Raw genomic sequence first — 20,355 nt, 5'->3', positions numbered from 1 at the left:
GGGGGGGGGGCGGGGGCAGGGTGGATCCAGGAGCTGCAGATACCAAAACTCACCATGCCTAAGTCCCTTATTAAAAGGGTGCAGTAGTAGGTGAATGAAAGTGGCCCCATATTGGTGGTTCTGTGTCCACAGATTCAACTACTGTAGACCCAAATTTTGCAAAACTGAATCCAAGGACGCAGAGGGCAGGCTTACAGGATGGAGGGCAGACTGTACGGCTAAGGGCCTTTCCTTCCTGTTTTGATCCCTTTTCCCACCTCCTGGTCAGGTTATGAACAGGGGACTTGCCTTACCAGAATGTTGTTTATATCCCTATGCTGATGCTCAGATTTCTAAAATTCCAAATAGTCTTCTGTGGTAAAAAATAAAAGTAACTATAAACAAGGATTCTGTCTTCTCCATCAATCAAGTGACAATTTGTTCCTTTACCCCTTGCATTACATCTGTTGCAACAATTTAAAGAGTCCTGCAATCTGCAAGTGTAGGATTTGGAGATGAAACTAAGTGCAATATGAAATTCTCAAATGACCCCGTATCTTTTCTGTCCTGTCAACACCCTAGCCTTTACAGAATTACATAAGTCCATGAATGCAGTCATCTTGCTTACAAACAAACAGAAAACAAAACACAAACACTAAATCAAGGCTCAAGTTTCCTTTAGCAACCTAAATATCCAGGCAAACAAATGGATAAAGAAGATGTGGACTGTAGCCCACCAGGCTCCTCTGTCCATGGAATTTTCCAGGCAGGAATACTGGAGTGGGTCGCCATTGCCTTCTCCAGGGGATCTTCCCGACCCAGAGATCAAAGCCTGGTCTCCTGCATTTCAGGCAGATCCTTTACCATTTGAGCTACCAGGGAAGTCAAGGATGTGGTACAGACAATGGAATATTATTCAGCCACAAAAAAGAATGAAAAACCTGCAGCAGCATGGACGGACCTAGAGATTATCATACTAAGTGAAGTAAGTCAGACAGAGAGCCGCCATCTGATCCCACTTGTATGTGAAGTCTAAAAACATAATATAAGTGAACTTACTCACAAAAGAGAAACAGATTCACAAATATAGAGGACAAACTAATAGTTACTAAAGGGGAAAGGAGGCGAAAGGGATAAATTAGGAATTTGGGATTAGCAGGTACCCACTACTATATATAAAAATAGATAAACCACAAGAACCTACTGCACAGCAGAGGGTATTCTATTCAATACCTTGTAATAACCTATACTAGAAAAGAATCTGAAAAGGAATATGTATAACTGAATCACTTTGCTGTATACCTGAAACTAACACAACATTGTAAATCACCTACACTTCAATAAAAAAAAAAAAAAAAAGAGTATGTTACTTGAATCTTAAAAAAAAAAAAAAAAAGGTTGAAAAGAACAGGCTGCCAATGGATTGTGCCAACAGTAGTTAAGTGTCAAAAGAAAACATTGTTCCATAATCCTAGTAAATTGGGAATTGAGGAGTTACACAGAGTAAAACAGGTTACTTTGTTGCAAGATTTCTAGGGTCTCTCTAAATACGACCTGGAAGAGTTTTAAGTATGTTCCAGCTCGTATCTTCCAAATTTTTCTGCCCAAAGAGCTTTTGTTGTGAACACCTCAGGGTCACTGGCATATTTTTTCTCCCTCTCTTTTTCTTTCCTTTCTTCCTCTCCTTTTCTTTAATTGTCTTAGGAAAAGGTGTTGCCATCTCTCTCTCTCTAGAGGAAAGGCTAGAGAGGATGCTACAAAGCAAACTGTGCCACAGCCATCAGAGGAAGACCCCTGATAGCTGGGCCATCCAGTAGAGCAGCCTCCAGCCCTGCGTGGCTATGGGTCACCCGAGCCGTGCAGAGTCCGAGTTGAGATGTATAGAAAATAGACACCAAGTTTTGAAGACTTAGTACAAAAAAGTAAATTACCTCATTAACAATTTTTTACACAGACTTCATGTTGAAATATTTGATACACTGAATTAATTAAATAAAATATATTATTTAAATTCATTTAACCTGTTTAACATTTTTTTTAATATAACCACTAGAAAATTTAGAATGACATGTGGCTCCCACTACATTTCTATTGGACAGCATTTCCCTATGGAATAGCCCTCAAGGCCTTCCTGGCTCCTGGCACACCAGAATACAGTTGGTGTACTTGGTGTCTTCTGAATACACACATACACAAAGACACACACACACACACACAGAGAAACACACAAAGACACACACATGGAGGATGCTTAGCCTAAAACCCCTTGTTCTTTGATGCCAGTTCCTGCTACAATCCAAGCTTTCTCTTAAGCTCTATCTCAAAACAGAGCAGGTCACGGCTGGCATGTATGAAGAATTGATGACACTCCAGGCACTACAGCATGTACTATCCCCCTGATGCTCTTAAGCCATCCCAGCAGCTGCATGAAGAGACTAGCAACAGATTCTCAATTTACAGCAGGACAAAGTGAAATGACCTGGTTTTGTCGGATTGGGCTTCCCTCATAGCTCAGCTAGTAAAGAATCCACCTGCAATGCAGGAGATCCTGGTTAGATTCCTGGGTCAGGAAGATCCGCTGGAGAAGGGATAGGCTACCCACTCTAGTATTCTTGGGTTTCCCTGTGGCTCAGCTGGTAAAGAATCTGCCTGCAAAGCGGGAGACCTAGGTTCAATCCCTGGGCTGGGAAGATCCTCTGGAGAAGGGAAAGGCTACCCACTCCAGAATTTTGGCCTGGAGAATTCCACGGACTGTAAAATCCATGGGGTTGCAAAGAGTCGGATATGACTGATCAACTTTCACTTTCACTTTAGCACCATGAGCTGCTCATGGCAAAACCCAGACTTGTCATCACTGTCCCCACCTTTAACCCCCTTGGCGGTCCTCACCCCCTCCCCACGTCTGCTCTGGGGTCCCGGGTATCACGCTGCCTCACTCCTTTGAAGCCTCGCTGCACTTGGTTAATACATCTTAGTTTACATACATTTCCACAGCATGAATTACTACGTTGTACTATTACAATCTCAATTTTGTCTGATCCACACAGTTTTCTCTGAAGACCAGGATGAACTCTGCTCTTGCTTGAGTCTTCACAGAAAATGGCACTTTGGGGCCTCTGTGACTGTTTGACTAATATACAGAGTATTATATATTATACTTGAATGTCTTCCTCTCACAACCTTTTACAAATTATAGACTTTTGCTGGTGAAAGGGGAATAAGGGAAATTGATGTGGATGCCCACTGCTGACAAGCAGAATAAAATTAGGGGCAGGGCTTCCCTGGTGGTCCAGTGGTTAAGAATCCACCTGCCAATGCAAGGGACACGTGGGTTCGATCCCTGGTCAGAGACGATCCCATGAGCAGCAGAACAACTAAGCTCACACACCTTGACTACTGAGCCGGAGCGACCTAGAGCCTATGCTCTGCAGCAAGGGAAGCCGCTGTGATGAGAAGCCTGCGCACTGCAGTTAGAGAGTAGCCCTTGCTTGCTGCAACTAGAGAGAGCCCATGTGCATCCGTGAGGACCCGGCACAGCCAAAAATAAATAAGAATCACAACCTGAAGTACCTCAAATCACTAAAAATTAGAAAGAAACTGGGGGCCAAAGAGAGCAGCTGAGTGTCTGTGGTTCCCTCCGGCAGGACCACCTCTAAATACCTTCGCAGTTTCTCTCTTTCAGCTCACACTGTCAGTTTTACCCTATCCTTAACCTTGTCCCCAGAAGGCATCCTGTCCCCTACTTCCCTGACCACAGAAAATTGCCTGAGAAGAAACTGATGGGGGAGGGAAGGAAAAAAATGCAAGGAATTAGGAGAGTAATTACGGGTATTTCCAAAGCAAGAACATTTCTGGTAAGTTTAGAAGACTCTCATCCTTTAGCTACTTTGTTGTCAGAAATGGGCACCCCCAAAAAAAGTCAGAATGAAGATCCCCTAGAAGTTACAATATCTATGAAAAATAAGGATTCAAATTTGTTATTTTCTATTCCCTTTCCAAAGACTTTTGTGTAATGGAGAAATTTTAGATGTTTCCAATTGCTTTAAAACAGACTTACTGCTTAACTTTCCTTATGCAATGATCTCAGTTTTTCCCTCAGAAGCCAGCTTGCCATGACTTCATGAAATTTTTCTCACTTCCGTGGAAAAACATCCAAAGACAGGGCACACCTTCTCTTCTGTGGATCATTTTATTCTAATATGTATTCTCGCAAAGGATGAGCCAAGAATCCTGTTGCCCTTTGATGATCTGAACCTTCCCACTGTACTAACTCACTAAATTAGATTCTTTGATCTTTGCTTAAATATGTAAGATTAAATTAAATAAGATCAACAAGATTGTTTTGAATAATCTTCTCAAATAGGGTCATTGTTTTGGAAACGTTCTCTCATCTTCAGAAATGACCAGCAGGTCTAGGAATGCATATGTATCCATGATAATTCTCTAAACATTTCTGTTTCTGTCCTGCCAGTTAAGGAAAGGGGCCAGTAAGAACATTTGTTTATTCATTTTAACGAACATTTGCTGGATTTTGCTCAGGGTCTCAGCTGGACACTGCAGGGACACAAACAGGGTCCTGTTTTGAAATGCGGGGATCTCAAAGGGATGCAGAAGATGAGGGTAGTTTCAATCAGGGGGCAGGAAGAGAGGCATTTTAGAGAAAACCACTTGGTCAAAAGCAGATGTGCCAAGGTCAAAGGATTAGGATCGTCGTTGGCCCTGGGAGGACTGGGGAAGGAAGCAGATAGGCAGCCCAGGAAAGGGCCCGGACCAAGGGGAGGGGGCTTCCACTGTACAATGTAAACACAGCAGAGCTACTGAAACCTGTTGCAGGGTGGGCTGCTGGAGGTGGAAGGGCCTCTTAAGGCAAATAATGAAGGCCTGAACTATGGACTACGACCTTGAACTAGGCAAGGTGGTACCTGACACGAGAGCTGTTATGGAAGACTGCTGCTGTATAAGAGGAAGCTCTAAACAGGCCCCCAGAGAGGACAATGAAGCCTTGAAAAGCAGCTGGTGTGGGCGGGTAGAGGATTAGTACATCTTTCGATAAGCTGAGTCTAAGTTGAAAAGTCCAGCGCTAGTTGAAAAATTAAGAGGAGTAAATGTGTATTTCTGTTTCAGGACAGAAAGTCCCCTCCCCGCAAACCCACAGATATACAAATCTGTGTATATCTCTACACACAGATAGAGAGTAAAGGAAGAGTAGTCACAGCCGCCCTTGTGATCAACAAAGCCAGGGGTCAAGTTTCCTGTGTGGGAAGCAGGCATCCTGACCACTGGCCTTACTAAGACGAGAGGAATTGCCGGTGTGAGTGGGTGTTGGATTTTTTTTTTTTAATATAAGTTTTTTATTAGAGTATCAGTTCAGTTCAGTTCAGTCACTCAGTCACGTCCAACTCTTTGTGACCCCATGGACTGCAGCATGCCAGGCCTCCCTATCCATCACCAACTCCCAGAGTTTACTCAAACTCATGTCCATTGAGTCGGTGATGCCATCCAACAATCTTATCTTCTGTCATCCCCGTCTCCTCCTGCCTTCAATCTTCCCCAGCATCAGGGTCTTTGCAAATGAGTCAATTCTTCGCACCAGGTGGCCAAAGTATTGGAGTTTCAGCTTCAGCATCAGTCCTTCCAATGAATATCCAGGACTTATTTCCTTTCAGACTGACTGGTTTGCTCTTCTTGCAGTCCAAGGAACTCTCAAGAGTCTTCTCCAACACAGTATAGTGGGTTCACAAAGTAGTGATAATTTCTGTGTATACATATATCCCCTCTTTTGGGGATTTCCCTACCATTTAGGTCACCACAGAGCACTGAGTTCCCTGTGCTATTCAGTTATCATTAGTTATTTATTTTATACATATTAATGTAATACATCAATATCGCTCTTCCAATTCACCCTACCATACCCCCCTCCCCATTTACCCCTTGGTATCATATATTTGTTCTCTATATCTATGTCTCTGTTTCTGCTTTGTAAACAAGATTGTCTGTATTTAATTTTTTCAGATTCTACATAAATGCAGTAATATATTTGCTTTTCTCTTTCTGACTTTTCTCTCTCTTTCACTCCATATGACGGTCTCTAGGTCCATCCACGTCTCTGCAAACGGAATAATTTTGCTCCTTTTGCCATCTAGTCAAGGCTATGGTTTTTCCAATGGTCATGTATGGATGTGAGAGTTGGACTGTGAAGAAGGCTGAGTGCCAAAGAATTGATGCTTTTGAATTGTGGTGTTGGAGAAAACTCTTGAGGCCTTTGGACTGCAAGGAGATCCAACCAGTCCATTCTAAAGGAGATCGGTCCTGGGTGTTCTTTGGAAGGAATGATGCTAAAGCTGAAATTCCAATACTTGGGCCACCTCATGCGAAGAGTTGACTCATCGGAAAAGATTCTGATGCTGGGAGGGATTGGAGGCAGGAGGAGAAAGGGACGACAGAGGATGAGATGGCTGGATGGCATCACCGACTCAATGGACGTGAGTTTGAGTGAACTCCGGGAGTTGGTGATGGACAGGGAGGCCTGGCGTGCTGCGATTCATGGGGTTGCAAAGAGTCGGACACAACTGAGCGACTGAACTGAACTGAATATTCCATATATACATGCACCACATCTTCTTTATCCATTCGTCTGTTGATGGACCTTTAGGCTGTTTCCATGGGTCTATGATTATTTCACTTTTGGATGATTTGGTCTGAGGTTCTGGAGGGCAAGGGATGGACTGCACAATTAGGAATAAAATTCATCCCAACCCTCTCTTTGAAGTCACTTCTCTCTATTGCGACCCAGGATATTAGACAATTTGTTCACCATGCAGCCAATGCAGGAGCCACCCAACCTTGGGCTTCATCAGAAAGCTTAAGACTGGTACCATGTTCTCAGTTCCTGCATTTATAAGGGTTATCGAATTCAAGGACAAGGTAAACAATTCTCCCAAGAATTCTCGTGTTACTTACTTTTGCAAAAAGCAGTAGATTAAAGATCTAAAACTACAAAGAAGAAAACCACCTGAGGATAACTCAGTTCTTTTCCAGTAGAAAGGTTAGTTTACAAGGTAATTTAGAAAGCAACCTAATTCTTCTTAAAAGAGACATGTTCTGGGCTATTAATGTCCTCTTTAAAAATCTTCCAAAACAAAACTACTGAAAAAGGCGCTAGTAGTAAAGAACCCATCTGCCAATGCAGGAGATGTAAGATATACGGACTCGATCCCTGGGTTGAGAAGATCCCCTGGAGAAGGGAATGACAACCCACTCCAGTATTCTCTCCTGCAAAATTCCATGGACAGAGGAGTCTGGTGGGCTGTAGTCCATAGCACCGCAGAGTCAGACGTGACAGAGCAACAGACACACACCCACCCATATACAAGGGATTAGGCTAGTTACTCCTCCTCTCCTTTCTTCTGACATTCTACTCATTCTGGATATCCATCACTGCATAACAAATCACACAAGACTTAGTGGCTGAAAACAACCAGCATTTTATTATCTGGTTTCCGAGGGTCTGGAATTCAGGTAGGGCTCATCCCCTAAGGTAATACAGTGTTATTTCTGCCACATTCTACTGGTTACAAGTGAGACTCAAACCTGCTGCTGCTGCTGCTAAGTCGCTTCAGTCGTGTCCAACTCTGTGTGAACCCATAGACGGCAGCCAACCAGGCTCCCCTGTCCCTGGGATTCCCCAGGCAAGAACACTGGAGTGGGTTGCCATTTCCTTCTCCAATGCATGAAAGTGAAAAGTGAAAGTGAAGTCGCTCAGTCGTGTCCGACTCCCAGCGACCCCGTGGACTGCAGCCTACCAGGCTCCTCCATCCATGGGATTTTCCAGGCAAGAGTACTGGAGTGGGGTGCCATTGCCTTCTCCAGACTCAAACCTAGCCAGATGCAAAGGGAAGAGAGTAGAGGTCACCCCTGAATGGGGTGGGAGGACAAAGAAAACAGGCACAGTGGTGATGGTGGCGTGTCTGTCTTTAGAGAAATACAGTGTCCCCCAGCCTAGAGTTAGCTTGTACAGCAGATGTCTCATTTAAGGAAGCCACGGACAGTCTTGTTTTCTAGGTAAATCAGACAAAGCATTTCTAAGCTGTTTGTAACACAGAGGAGGGGAAGGAAGCATCAAATCTGTGGTTTTTTTTTTTTAGCCCATATGCAACTTTAATTTAAGCTCCAATACTGTGGTCACCTGATGCGAAGAGCTGACTCATTAGAAAAGACCCTTATGCTGGGAAAGATTGAAGGCAGGAAGAGAAGGGGATGACAGAGGATGAGATGGTTGGATGGCATTACCGACTCAATGGATATGAGTTTGAGTAAACTCCTGGAGATGGTGAAGGACAGGGAAGTCTGGCGTGCTGCAGTCCATGAGGTCACAAAGAGTCAGACACAACTAAGCAACTGAACAACAACAGCAGCAAATGCAACTTTAAAGAATATAACACTTGGAAAGCACTTTGTGAACTATAAAATACAGCCGAACTTGTGGTCGCTCAAAGCAATTTGGAAACGTCTCTGAAGTTCTATATCTCTGAAATTCTGACATATTATCAACGGAGATGACACTCTCCTTGGCAAGTTTTATCTACTTAACAAATACCACTTGAGCCACCCTAGGAAAGTGTTTGGGTAATTCTTAGAGTCCTTTTTAAATAGAGAACTTGGAAAGTAAAAACCATCACCAAGACTAGCCTTTTAAACTGTTTCTCCTTGGAAGAGGCAGTAAGTACAGCTGTGGGCAAGGAATATTTGCCTTGGGCTGCGGTTTAGGAAAGAAAGTACAGCAAAGTAGGAGCCAGGTGACCGGTCACTCTGCTCCCTCTGGAAGGGATGGTCCCATGGACATCCCAACACAAGTCCATTCATGGAAGCTGAAGTTTATTTCTTCTAGGTTCAGCCAACTCTCATTTCACATCTTCCTGGGTTTTGTCCATTTTAGCTCTGATTTTTAAAAATATCTTCAAGGTTGACATATATAAACATATATGTGACAAATCTATATGTATGACAGCCTTGAGTCAAGAATTTATAAAAAGAAAATGCTTATCTCAGGATATTTAATAATGTTGGAAGGCTGTTTGCTATTATCTTCTGTTTTGGGGTTTGTAGATGTGTTTATGGAGAAGGAAATGGCAACCCACTCCAGTATTCTTGCCTGGAGAAGCCCGTGGACAAAGGAGCCTGGCAGGCTACGGTCTAAGGGGTCGCAAGAGTCGAACACAACTTGGCGACTAAACCACCACCACCAGGTGTGTTTAGAGAGGGGTGAACATTTATCCCCTGAAGTGTTTTGATTCCCAAACTGTTTTCTTCTGATTGCAGCTCTGCGCGTGCATTGCCTGCCACGTTCTGTTCTTTTTGTAATGGATTTTCTTTCCTGGACCAGCAGTGAGCAGATACAGACAAGGGCCTCGGGTGGCTAACGAGGTTTCTCGAGTCCCATGCGCCCTCTGCTGTTGACTTGGTGAAGTGCACGTTCTTTACTGCAGAGAGCGCTTCTGGGCGAGGGGGATTCTGCTATTACAATACTCTTCTTTTTTTTTTTAAATCTCTGCAGGACTCCTCCAATTTTACCCCATTCGTTGTACTTGCTACACATTATCTACAAGAGGCAATGACCTTTCAGGGTTCCCTTCCTTCTGTTTTGAAGCCTTGGGTCCCACATGCATTCCAATATTTCCACCCAGGACAGGTCTAGGGGGATGTTGTCTGGTTTGGGTCACCCCACACTCCCTAGAGTCCTGTCCTTTGCTCCAGATTTTCTCTGCTGTCTCTGCCCAGTGCTCCTGACAGGGATGGGCTCAGAGACGCCTGGCTGGACTTGGGTGTTTATCTCATTACTCACAGGAAGTCCTCCCCCGGTTTCAAACCCCACTTACTAACTCTGTGACTTGGGACAAGCTCACTTAACTTCTCAGAGCCTGTGTTTACTTGCCTGTAAAATGGAATCAAGGCACTGCTCTCACAACACTGTTCAGGGTCCCTGAATGGAGTGATGTCCATAAAGTTTCCAGCACGGTGGGACCTGTTTTTCTTTTAATCACAGCCTTTTCAAAAATTCTCATCAGAAAAACTCTATTCAGCTCAGACTTTTTTTTTTTTTTTTAATCATAACCAACCTTGGAAAAAACAAAAAATGACATCTAGGAGCAAAACTATTTCTTTTCATTCCCTGAATCCAGCTCCTCTGGGATCACTGTTATTCTCAGACTTTTTAAATGTAACATTGTCCTCTGTGATTTCAAGAGCAAAAGGAGCAAGATGATGCTGTTTGGTTTTCTGCATTTTTGAAAAAATTAGAAAAAGATCAGTTTGAAATTAAAGTAGCCAACAGACCAGAAGCAACAAACTTTCAAAACAAAATACCAAATGGCCAAAAAAAAGTCAGTCTTAAAAGTACAATTTACAAAATTGCATATCTCATAAAAACAAAAACATGAAATGCCTTTCCTTCTAGATTAGACTGTTTTCTCTCCAGAAAGAGGAGGAAAAAAGCAACCAATGATGTGAGATTAAAATAAAACATAAGTGTTATCCATCCCAGCAACGGGCTTCCCAGGTGGCTCAGTGGTAAAGAATCTGCCTGCCGATGCAGGAGCCTCAAGTTCAAACCCTGGATCCAGAAGATCCTGGGGAGGAGGAAATGGCAACCCACTCCAGTATTCTCACCTGAGAAATTCTGTAGACAGAGGAGCCTGGTGAGCTATAGTCCACGGAGTCACAAGGAATCAGACATGATTGAGCAACTGAGTGCACACACACACACACACACACACCAGAAACATCTAAAGAAATGGCCCACAGGGCATCAAATGTGGAGTGTGTGAGTTGTAAAAACTTGGGCACATAAGTTAACTTTTCTAGGACTCAGTTTCCCCTTCTGAAAGTTAGGTGCTATGAGTCAACAATTTGGGGGTCTTTTGTTATCTGAAGTTCTTTGTCTATATAAATGCTCACAAAATTTAATTCACCATCTTGTCTGAATACCAATACTGCACCTGTTTTACAACACCTCTCGGGGAAGCACGTTCATGTAGATAAGCCACAAATTTGTAAATGCCCGGGGCAGTAATACCCCTTGCATTTCTAAAGTTGTCTCTTTAGGAAATAAAGTCTCAAAGGAGACTTCATTTTTCCTCCCCACAAAATAAAAATCTACTCAGCAACATTTCAGAGACATGATTTTTTTCTTTTCATTGAAAATATAGCTTCTATAGTATTATTTGCCTTTCTGGGAATTTCATTCGATTTGGAGGAAAATAATACCCCATAAGACTGGATTGTAGCACATGTCACTTGTAATCAGAGATTCCAAGCCTCCCAATATTCAATTATGTTTTTGTCTGTTTTTAAGGGTGAAATCTGACTTGAAAAAAAAAGTAAAAGCCTAGGGAGGTCACAAAGCAAGGCTTTGCTCTCCCTGAGCATTTTCTTTGTTTATTCACAGTATTTTTAAGTCCATGTGGAATGACAACTGCACCAGAGCCATGAAAGATTTCGTGTGAATAGGAAATCCCCCATCACAAAGAAGGTTGATTTTCAGCTGGACACAAATGCAAAGTTAGAGAAAAGTATTGGCAAATGTTCCTGCTTAAGTCAAGATGCTGCAGTTTCATATCTGCTGCTGCTGCTGCTAAGTCATTTCAGTCGTGTCCGACTCTGTGCAACCCCATAGACAGCAGCCCACTAGTCTCCCCCGTCCCTGGGATTCTCCAGACAAGAACACTGGAGTGGGTTACCATTTCCTTCTCCAATGCATGAAAGTGAAAAGTGAAAGTGAAGTCGCTCAGTCGTGTTCAACTCTTCGCGACCCCATGGACTGCAGCCTACCAGGCTCCTCCGTCCATGGGATTTTTCCAGGCAAGAGGACTGGAGTGGGGTGCCATCTAGCCGACAATTTATAAAAGCCTCTTTAATCCCTATAGTGTCATTTTAAGGTAACTGGAATGCAGGATTTAAAATTTCATGTGCAGAAGAAAAAAACGTGTGAAGACAGCAGAGCTCAGGTTTCAAACCACCTTTTCCTTGGTGACACTGGGCTACCGCACCCTGGCTCTGCACTGGGGCAGAGACCCAGCAGACAGGCGAGCAGCAAGCCAAGGCAGCAGGCGCCAGGCGAGGTGGGAATGGGGAGGAGTTCCCTGGGCTTCGAAGGGAAGCAGGTGTGTGAACGTGGCCACCAGTGTGGGGGTCAGCCCCACTCCTGCAGGTATAGCTCAGTTAGAGCTCAGTTAGAGCTCCCTTTGTCATCAGTGTCCTTCCCTGACCAGCTTCAACAGGATTTCCACAGCCTCTGCCGGCATCCTCAGTCCTTTTATAGGCTCTGCATGCAAACAGAATGAATAAACAAAAAAAACCCAAACCCTCTGCCATTCATGATGGAGAAATGAGGATTAAAAAGCACTCTCCTCTTGTTTCTAAGATCAGAATTAAAGGTGCCCATTTTATTCACTTCTATTTAACACAGTACTGGAAGCCCTAATCAAAGCAACCAGCCAAGGAAAAAAAATAAAAGGTATCCACTGGAAAGAAAAGAGTAATCTCTGTTCAGAGATCACATAATCGTATATTAGATAATCCTGAATATTCTGCAAACAATTAGAACAAAGAAAGAATCCAGCAAAGTTGCAGTGTACAAAGTCAACACACAAAAATCAGTTGTGTTTCTATACCTTTAAAATGAATACAAAAAGTAAATTAAGAAAATAATTCCACTTACAATCACATTAAAAAGAATATAATATGTAGGAAAAAATTTAAATGTTGCCAAGGGGGCAAAAGACATACTCTAAAAACTAGAAAATGTTGCTGAAAGAAATTAAGACGCAAATAAAGAGGAAGACATCCAGTGTTTATGGACTAGGAGACTTCATATTGTTAAGACAGCAATACTAACCAGATGAAATGCAATCCCTAAGAAAATACCAATGCCAATTTTTTGCAAAAATTGAAAAATTCATCCTAGAATCCATATAGAATCTCCAGAAACCCTGAATAGCCAAAACAACCTTGAAAAAGAAGAACAAAGTTGGAAGACTCACACTTCTTGATTCCAAACCTTACTATAAAGCTACAGAAATGAAAACAATGTGGTACTGGCATAAAGACAGATGTGAAGGACAACAGATTAGGACGGAAAGCACCCAAATAAACCCATGCGTATATGGTGACATACTTTTCAATGTGGGTGCCACGATGGTTCAATGAGGAGAGGCCTTATAACAAAGATCTTTGACTTTCCTAGCACAAAGACTCAGTGCTAGGAAAACTGGATATCCACACGCCAAAGAATGCAGTTGGCCCCTTAACTGATACCATATACAAAAATTAAAACAGGCCAAAGACTGAAGTGTAAAAGCTAAAATTATGAAACTCTTGGAAGAAAATATAGGAGAAAAACTTCAAGATATTGAGTCTGGCAGTGATTTCTTGGTATGACACCAAAAGCACAGACAACAGGAAAAAAAAAGAGATAAATTGGACTATATCAAAATTAGAAACATGTGTGCCCAAAAGGACACACGAAATTAAGTGAAAAAGCAACCCACAGAAGGGGAGAAAATATTTACACAGCATGTGTCTGATAAAGGATTAATATCTAGAATACAGAGAGAACTTCTACAACTCAATAACAAAAACAAACAACTAGGGTTAAAAATGGCAAAAGGCTTGAGTAAATATTTCTCCAAAGAAGATGTACAAGTGGCTAACAAGCAAATAAAAAGATGCTCCATGTAACTAACCATTAGAGAAAGGCAAATCAAAACCACGAAGAGACACTATGTCATCTATTAGAATGACTATTATCTCCCCTGCCCCAAAAAACCCCACAAAAAAACAAAATAACAAGTGTTAGCAAAGATGTGGAAAAACTGGAACCCTTGTGAACTCTTGGTGGGAATGCAAAATGGTGCAGCTGCTATGGAAAACAGTATGGCAGTTCCTCAAGAAATTAAAGAATTACCATAGAATTACCATATTATCTACGGTAATAGAGTATCTATGGTAATAGAATTACCATATTATCTATGGTAATAGAATATCTATGGTAACAGAATTACCATATTATCTAGCAACTCCACTTCTGGGTATACACCCCTAAAACCTGAAGACAAATATCTCTTTTAAAGAGATATTTGAACATGCATTTTCATAGATGCATTATTTACAACAGTCAAGACGCAGAAGCAACCCAAGTGTCCACTGATAGATGAACGGATAAACAAAATATGGTATTACATACAATGGACTAAATTCAGCCTTTAAAAAGTAGGAAATTCTGACACATGCTACAGTATGGCTGAACTTGGAGGACATCATGCTAAGTGAAATAAGCCAGTATTTCACGTGGTAAGTACACAGTGGTATTCATGCAATATGACATAGGCTGATAAAACAAATGCTGTAGTGTCCCACTTATACGCAGTACCTAGAGTTGTTAAAATCAGAGACAGAAAGTAGAATGGTGAATGCCAGGTGCTGGAGTTATGGTGTATTGGGTTTTTCAGTTTAGAAAGATGTGGAGAGTTCTGTGGATGGATGGTGGTGATGGCTGTACAAAAATCTGAATGTACTTAATGCTGCTGAACCGTGCCCTTAAAATGGTTAGGATGGTAAATTCTGTTATATATACTGGAGTGGGTAGCCTTTCCCTTCTCCAGGGGATCTTCCCAGCCCAGGGATCGAACCCAGGTTTCCCACATTGCAGGTGGAATCTTTACCAGCTGGGCCACCAGGGATACTGGATTGGGTAGCCTATCCTTTCTCCAGCAGATCTTCCTAACCCAGGAATCGAACTGGGGTCTCCTGAATTGAAGGCGGATTCTTTACCAACTGAGCTATAAGGGAAGCCAAAATTCTGTTATATTTCACAACTAAAAGAGAAGGAAAAAGCTATAACCAGTTTGTTAGCTGAAATTCTTTTTGTTAATTAAAGATGAGAATTTGGCGGTCCAGCAACAACCCAGCCTTACAAATAAAAATAGAAGACAGGTAAAGTCAGGGTTGGGCGGGGCTGGAGCAGTGCACCTCGGCCCTCAGCCCACGACTGCCTCCCTTCACTCCCTTTCTTATTTCATCAACTCGCTGCAAAAAAATTAATGATAGCCTTTAGGGCACAGAAAGGATGCAGGCTTGAGGATACCTAGGAAACTGTTTAATGAACAATAAACATCACAAAAATATTTGTGTATTTCTATTTTGGAGGAAATTGTGCAACCAGATTTCCTGGGTATTTTTCTACAGCCATGGGGAGGGGGAGGATCAGACAATGGTGGGGGGGGCGGTCAGGGGTCACAGGCTCCTGGAGGCACTGAGTCCCACACCCACCCACACCCTCCATCATGAGACAGAAAGTTCCTCAGCCTGCTGACTCTTGAGAATCAGGCTCTGTCCATGGATGGCACCTGGGGCCATGCTGTCCAGCCCTGATTAGGTTGACCTTGAGCAGGTCAGGTCACTGGTGCGGTCCAAGCCTCCATCTTCCCCATGTCAAACAGGTATAAGAAGACTACCCATCTTTAGGACTGGCAGGAGCAGATCTGATAAGACATCACATGGACTGTGCAGACTCAGTAAAGGTCAGTTCTCACCAGGACTCCCAGGATGGTCAGCCCTCAGGATTCTATCAACAGGCTCCTGCCAAAATCAAGTGGTTTCTTCAGTCTCAATGGAGAGGTCTCCAGCCTTTCTCCATCAGACTCGGAAACCCTGAACCCTGTGTTAGAGGGCGCCACATGTGAAAGTCCTGAGTCCCAACTGCCCAAGGGGCTCTGTCTGCCGGGAAGACAAGCAGCTAAGAGAAATGAACCAGCATCATCCCTTGAGCTGAAACATTTTCAGCCTATGCACATCCTCTCATATACTTTATTTTTTACTGCACTTTGATGCGGCGCATGGAGGCTTCTGGGATCTTAGTTCCCTGACCAGGCATCAAACCTGTACCTCCTGCATTGGAAGGCAGATTCCCAACCACTGGACTGCCAAGGAAGTCCCCCGTCCCATATACTTTCAGTCATCTCCAGGCTACTTATGATGGCTAATACAAGGAAAACAGTTGTGAATACAAGGCAAATGCTACAAAACAGTTGCTGTGTGCTAAGTCGCTTCAGTTGTGTCCAGCTCTTTACGATCCCATGGACTGTAGCCTGCCAGGCTCCTCTGTCCATGGGACTTTCCAGGCAAGAATACCAGAGTGGGCTGCCATTTCCTTCTCCAGGGGATCTTTCCCACCCAGAGATTGAACCCAAACCTCTCACGTCTTCTGCGTAAGCACTGGCAGGCAGGTTCTTCCCAGGCGCCACCTGGGAAGCCCAAATAGTTGCTGGTACAGCAAATTCAAGTTTTTGTTTTGGGGGAGTTTCTGGAATTTTTTTTTTTTAATGTTTTCTATCCGCAATTGGTTAAATCCACAAATGCAGAACCAGCAGATAGAGGGCAACAATAACATCCTCCCCCTCACAAGATATGAAGATGACCTGGACTGGGGCGATGGCCAGGAAGACTCAGAGAAACACAAAATGGGTACCACACAGGTTCATTTCAGGGCCTGAGCCATGGGACTCAACAGCACTTTGAAAGAATGCAAGGGTTTCACTCCCATCTAACTTCTTTTCTAGGATAGGAATGCTTTTCTCCGGGCACTTCCAATTCCTTTACACGCCACGGTGGCAGCAGACCCGGGGGGAGGGGGCGGAGGGGGAGGTGGGTAATGGTTTTTTCCGTCTAAATATTCCTCTCCATCTTCTGCAATCTTGGGCTTCTTGATCTTTCCCCCACTCCTCTACTTGAAAAAATATCGCTTTTATCACATGTTGCTCCAAGAAAAATACAATGTGCCCAGAGCACATTCCTGTCTGACTTCCTCTGGAAACACAAGTCAGGGTTGATTCCACTCACGGCGAGTGTTCTCACCCATCTTCTTGAACAATCCCAAGGCTCTCTCCCAGCTCAGTGCTCTCTTCAGTGCCCGGCTCAGGGGGGCAGGGAGGGAGGGGCAAGGGATGCTGGAGCCTGTTCAGATGCAAGATGAGTTCAGAAACCTGAGTTCTGCCTGCACCAGTCTTCTGGGGGAAAAGAAGAGTAGAGATCTACAGAGATCCCCAACTCCTGCCCCGGCAAGACAGTAGTGGTTCCACGGGACAGAACCCCAGGGTTCCAACAAAGGAACTGCCAAGGTCATGGTGTTGATCAGGGGGAAAGCAAGGGCAGGTCCATGAGTTTTGTACAAAGCTGAATTTTTATATTTTTAATAGGCTGTGATCAGCATCACTGCACTATTTAGGGATCTGAAAGTTTTACTACTCATTTCCCCAGTCAAGTCATTTGGTCTCTACCTATCCTGAGTCAGCAGAATGAGAAGCGGGTGGTTCATTAAGGGTCAGCCTCTCCAGGGACCCAGCACCATGGCAATCGCTGAAACCACGGCGGTGGTTTAATGGCCAGCACATCTCCAAACCAGCAGTCAAGACAGCAGTCTGCCTGTCATTTCTTTAACACTTCTCCTCCCATTCTCAGCTTCCATCCACTGCTGGGAGGGTGCTGAGAACTCCCTACCCTAAGAATGAGGCAGGAGGGCAGGAGAGAGCCGATTCCTATTGGGCACTTTGACCACAGAGTAACCACTCACCACTGAGAATACCCGACTCTACTTCTGACCGTGTGAGCTGGTCACACTTCCTGCTCATTTGATCAGTTTCCAACTTTACATCCTGCTATGGGTTGAATGATACCCCCACAGAAAGATCAGTGAGAGACCTGATCCCCAACACCACACTGAACCGGCCCTTTATTTAGAAATAGGGTCCATGCAGATTTCATCAGGTTAAGATGAGGTCTTTGCTGCTGCTGCTAAGTCGCTTCAGTCGTGTCCGACTCTGTGCGACCCCATAGACAGCAGCCCACCAGGCTCCCCCATCCCTGGGATTCTCCAGGCAAGAACATTGGAGTGGGTTGCCATTTCCTTCTCCAATGCATGAAAGTGAAAAGTGAAAGTGAAGTCGCTCAGTTGTGTCTGACTCCTAGCGACCCCATGGACTGCAGCCTACCAGGCTCCTCTGCCCATGGGATTTTCCAAGCGAGAGTACTGGAGTGGGGTGCCATCGCCTTCTCCGATGGTCCCTAATCCAATATGACTGGGGTCCTTATAAAAAAGGGAAATGTGAACACACACATGCAAAGAGAGGGCCATGTGCAGACCCAGAGAAAGGACTCTGTGGGAGGGTGGGAGCGGAGACTGGAGCCCTGTGTCTGCAGGCTGAGAACTGCCCGAGGCCACCCGAAGGCAGGAGAGGAATCCAGACTGTACTGTCCTTGGCACCTTCAGAGGGAGTCACGGCAGCCCCCAGAAATCTAATATATCTCAGTATTTTCACTAAAAGATGCTCTGGAGATGTGATAGGATGCTGCTAAGTGCATAGGTCCTGGCATTTGACAGACCTTTGTATTTTGGCTTCCCCACTTTTGTGCTGTGTGACCACACACATTACTTAACCTTTCTGTGCCTTGGGTCTATGATCTGAAAAAAGAGGGAAAATAAAACCACTTGCTGTGTCCCACAGGGACAATACATGAAGCAACCATCTCATGCATTGAGATGAAGTAAGGCGTTCGGTGACCCTGGCTGGTGTGACCGTCAGTTGGGATCTTGAAGCCCTTGTCAGTGGAAGCTCATATCTCCTGTAGCCCATGGCGTGCTCCATGGTCACACAACCCTGCATTCAGGAAGGCCTCACTCTTGGTTTAATGCTCTGCTGACACCTTCTTGAAATTAATAATTTTTGACCAGGGGCCCCCATTTTCATTTTGCCTAAGTGAAGTCACTCAGTCATGTCTGACTCTTTGCAACCCCATGGACTGTAGCCTACTAGGCTCCTCTGTCCGTGGGATTTTTCATTTTGCCATTTTCATTTTGCCTGGAGCCTCGCAAATTATGTACTGGTCCTACCTGGCCCCTCCAGTCACACACGTGGGTTGAAAGCTTAAGGTCCCTGGTGTGTGCAGGAGAGCATCTTCTTTAGAAGTGAAGCAACTCTTCAGGGTTGGGAGCCTTTATTAGCTTTAAGCATCTTTATCCCTCAGCCCATTGCTCAAGTCTTTCTGGAGGCTACATTCAAATATCCCAATGTCTTTCAGTTAAGTTCAGTCACTCAGTCATGTCTGACTCTTTGCAGCCCCATGGACTGCAGCATGCCAGGCTTCCCTGTCCATCACCAACTCCTGGATCTTACTAAAACTCATGTCCATCGAGTTGGTGATGCCATCCAACCATCTCACCCTCTGTCATCCCCTTCTCCTGCCTTCAATCTTTCCAAGCATCAGGGTCTTTTGAAATGAGTCAGCTCTTCACATCAGGTGGCCAAAGTATTAGAGTTTCAGCTTCAGCATCCATCCTTCCAATGAATATTCAGGGTTGCTTTCCTTTAGGATGGCCTGGTTGGACCTCCTTGCAGTCCAAGGGACTCTCAAGAGTCTTCTCCAACACCACAGCTCAAAAGCATCAATTGCTTCAGTGTTCAGCTTTCTTTATATTCCAACTCTCACATCCATACGTGACTACTGGAAAAACCATAGCTTTGACTAAATGGACCTTTGTTGGCAAAGTAATGTTTTATAATATGCTGTCTTTTTAATATGCTGTCTAGGTTGGTCATAGCTTTTCTTCCAAGGAGTAAGTGTCTTTTAATTTCATGGCTGCAGTCACCATCTGCAGTGATTTTTGGAGCCCAAGAAAGTCAAGTCTCTCACTGTTTCTATTGTTTCCCCATCTATTTGCCATGAAGTCATGATATTAGTTTTCTGAATGTTGAGTTTTAAGCCAACTTTTTCACTCTCCTCTTTCACTTTCATCAAGAGGCTTTTTAGTTCTTCTTCACTTTCTGCCATAAAGGTGGTATCATCTGCATATCTAAAGTTATTGATCTTTCTCCCGGCAATCTTGATTCCAGCTTGTGCTTCATCCAGCCCAGCATCTGGCATGATGTACTCTGTATATAAGTTAAATAAACAGGGTGATAATATACAGCCTTGACGCACTCCTTTTCCTATTTGGAACCAGCCTGTTGTTCCATGTCCAGTTCTAACTGTTGCTTCTTGATCTGCATACAGATTTCTCAGGAGGCAGGTCAGGTGGTCTGGTATTCCCATCTCTTGAAGAATTTTCCACAGTTTGTTGTGATTCACAAAGTCAAAGGCTTTGGTGTAGTCAATAAAGCAAAAGTAGGTGTTTTTTGGAACTCTCTTGCTTTTTTGATGATCCAATGACTTTAATCTCTAAATCTGAGCACTATATGCACTTAAGAAAAAAAATCTCTCCTGCAGAAACTTGTTCCAGGTTTGAGGAAAAGAATGAAGAGAAAGCGTTTTCATGGCTCATGTTCTTCC

This window comes from Bison bison, unplaced genomic scaffold, assembly GCF_000754665.1.
Source record: "Bison bison bison isolate TAMUID 2011002044 unplaced genomic scaffold, Bison_UMD1.0 scf7180017864063, whole genome shotgun sequence".
Taxonomy (NCBI): Eukaryota; Metazoa; Chordata; class Mammalia; order Artiodactyla; family Bovidae; genus Bison; species Bison bison.
The sequence above is the reverse complement of the archived record's forward strand: the minus strand, read 5'-3'. Positions refer to the sequence as shown.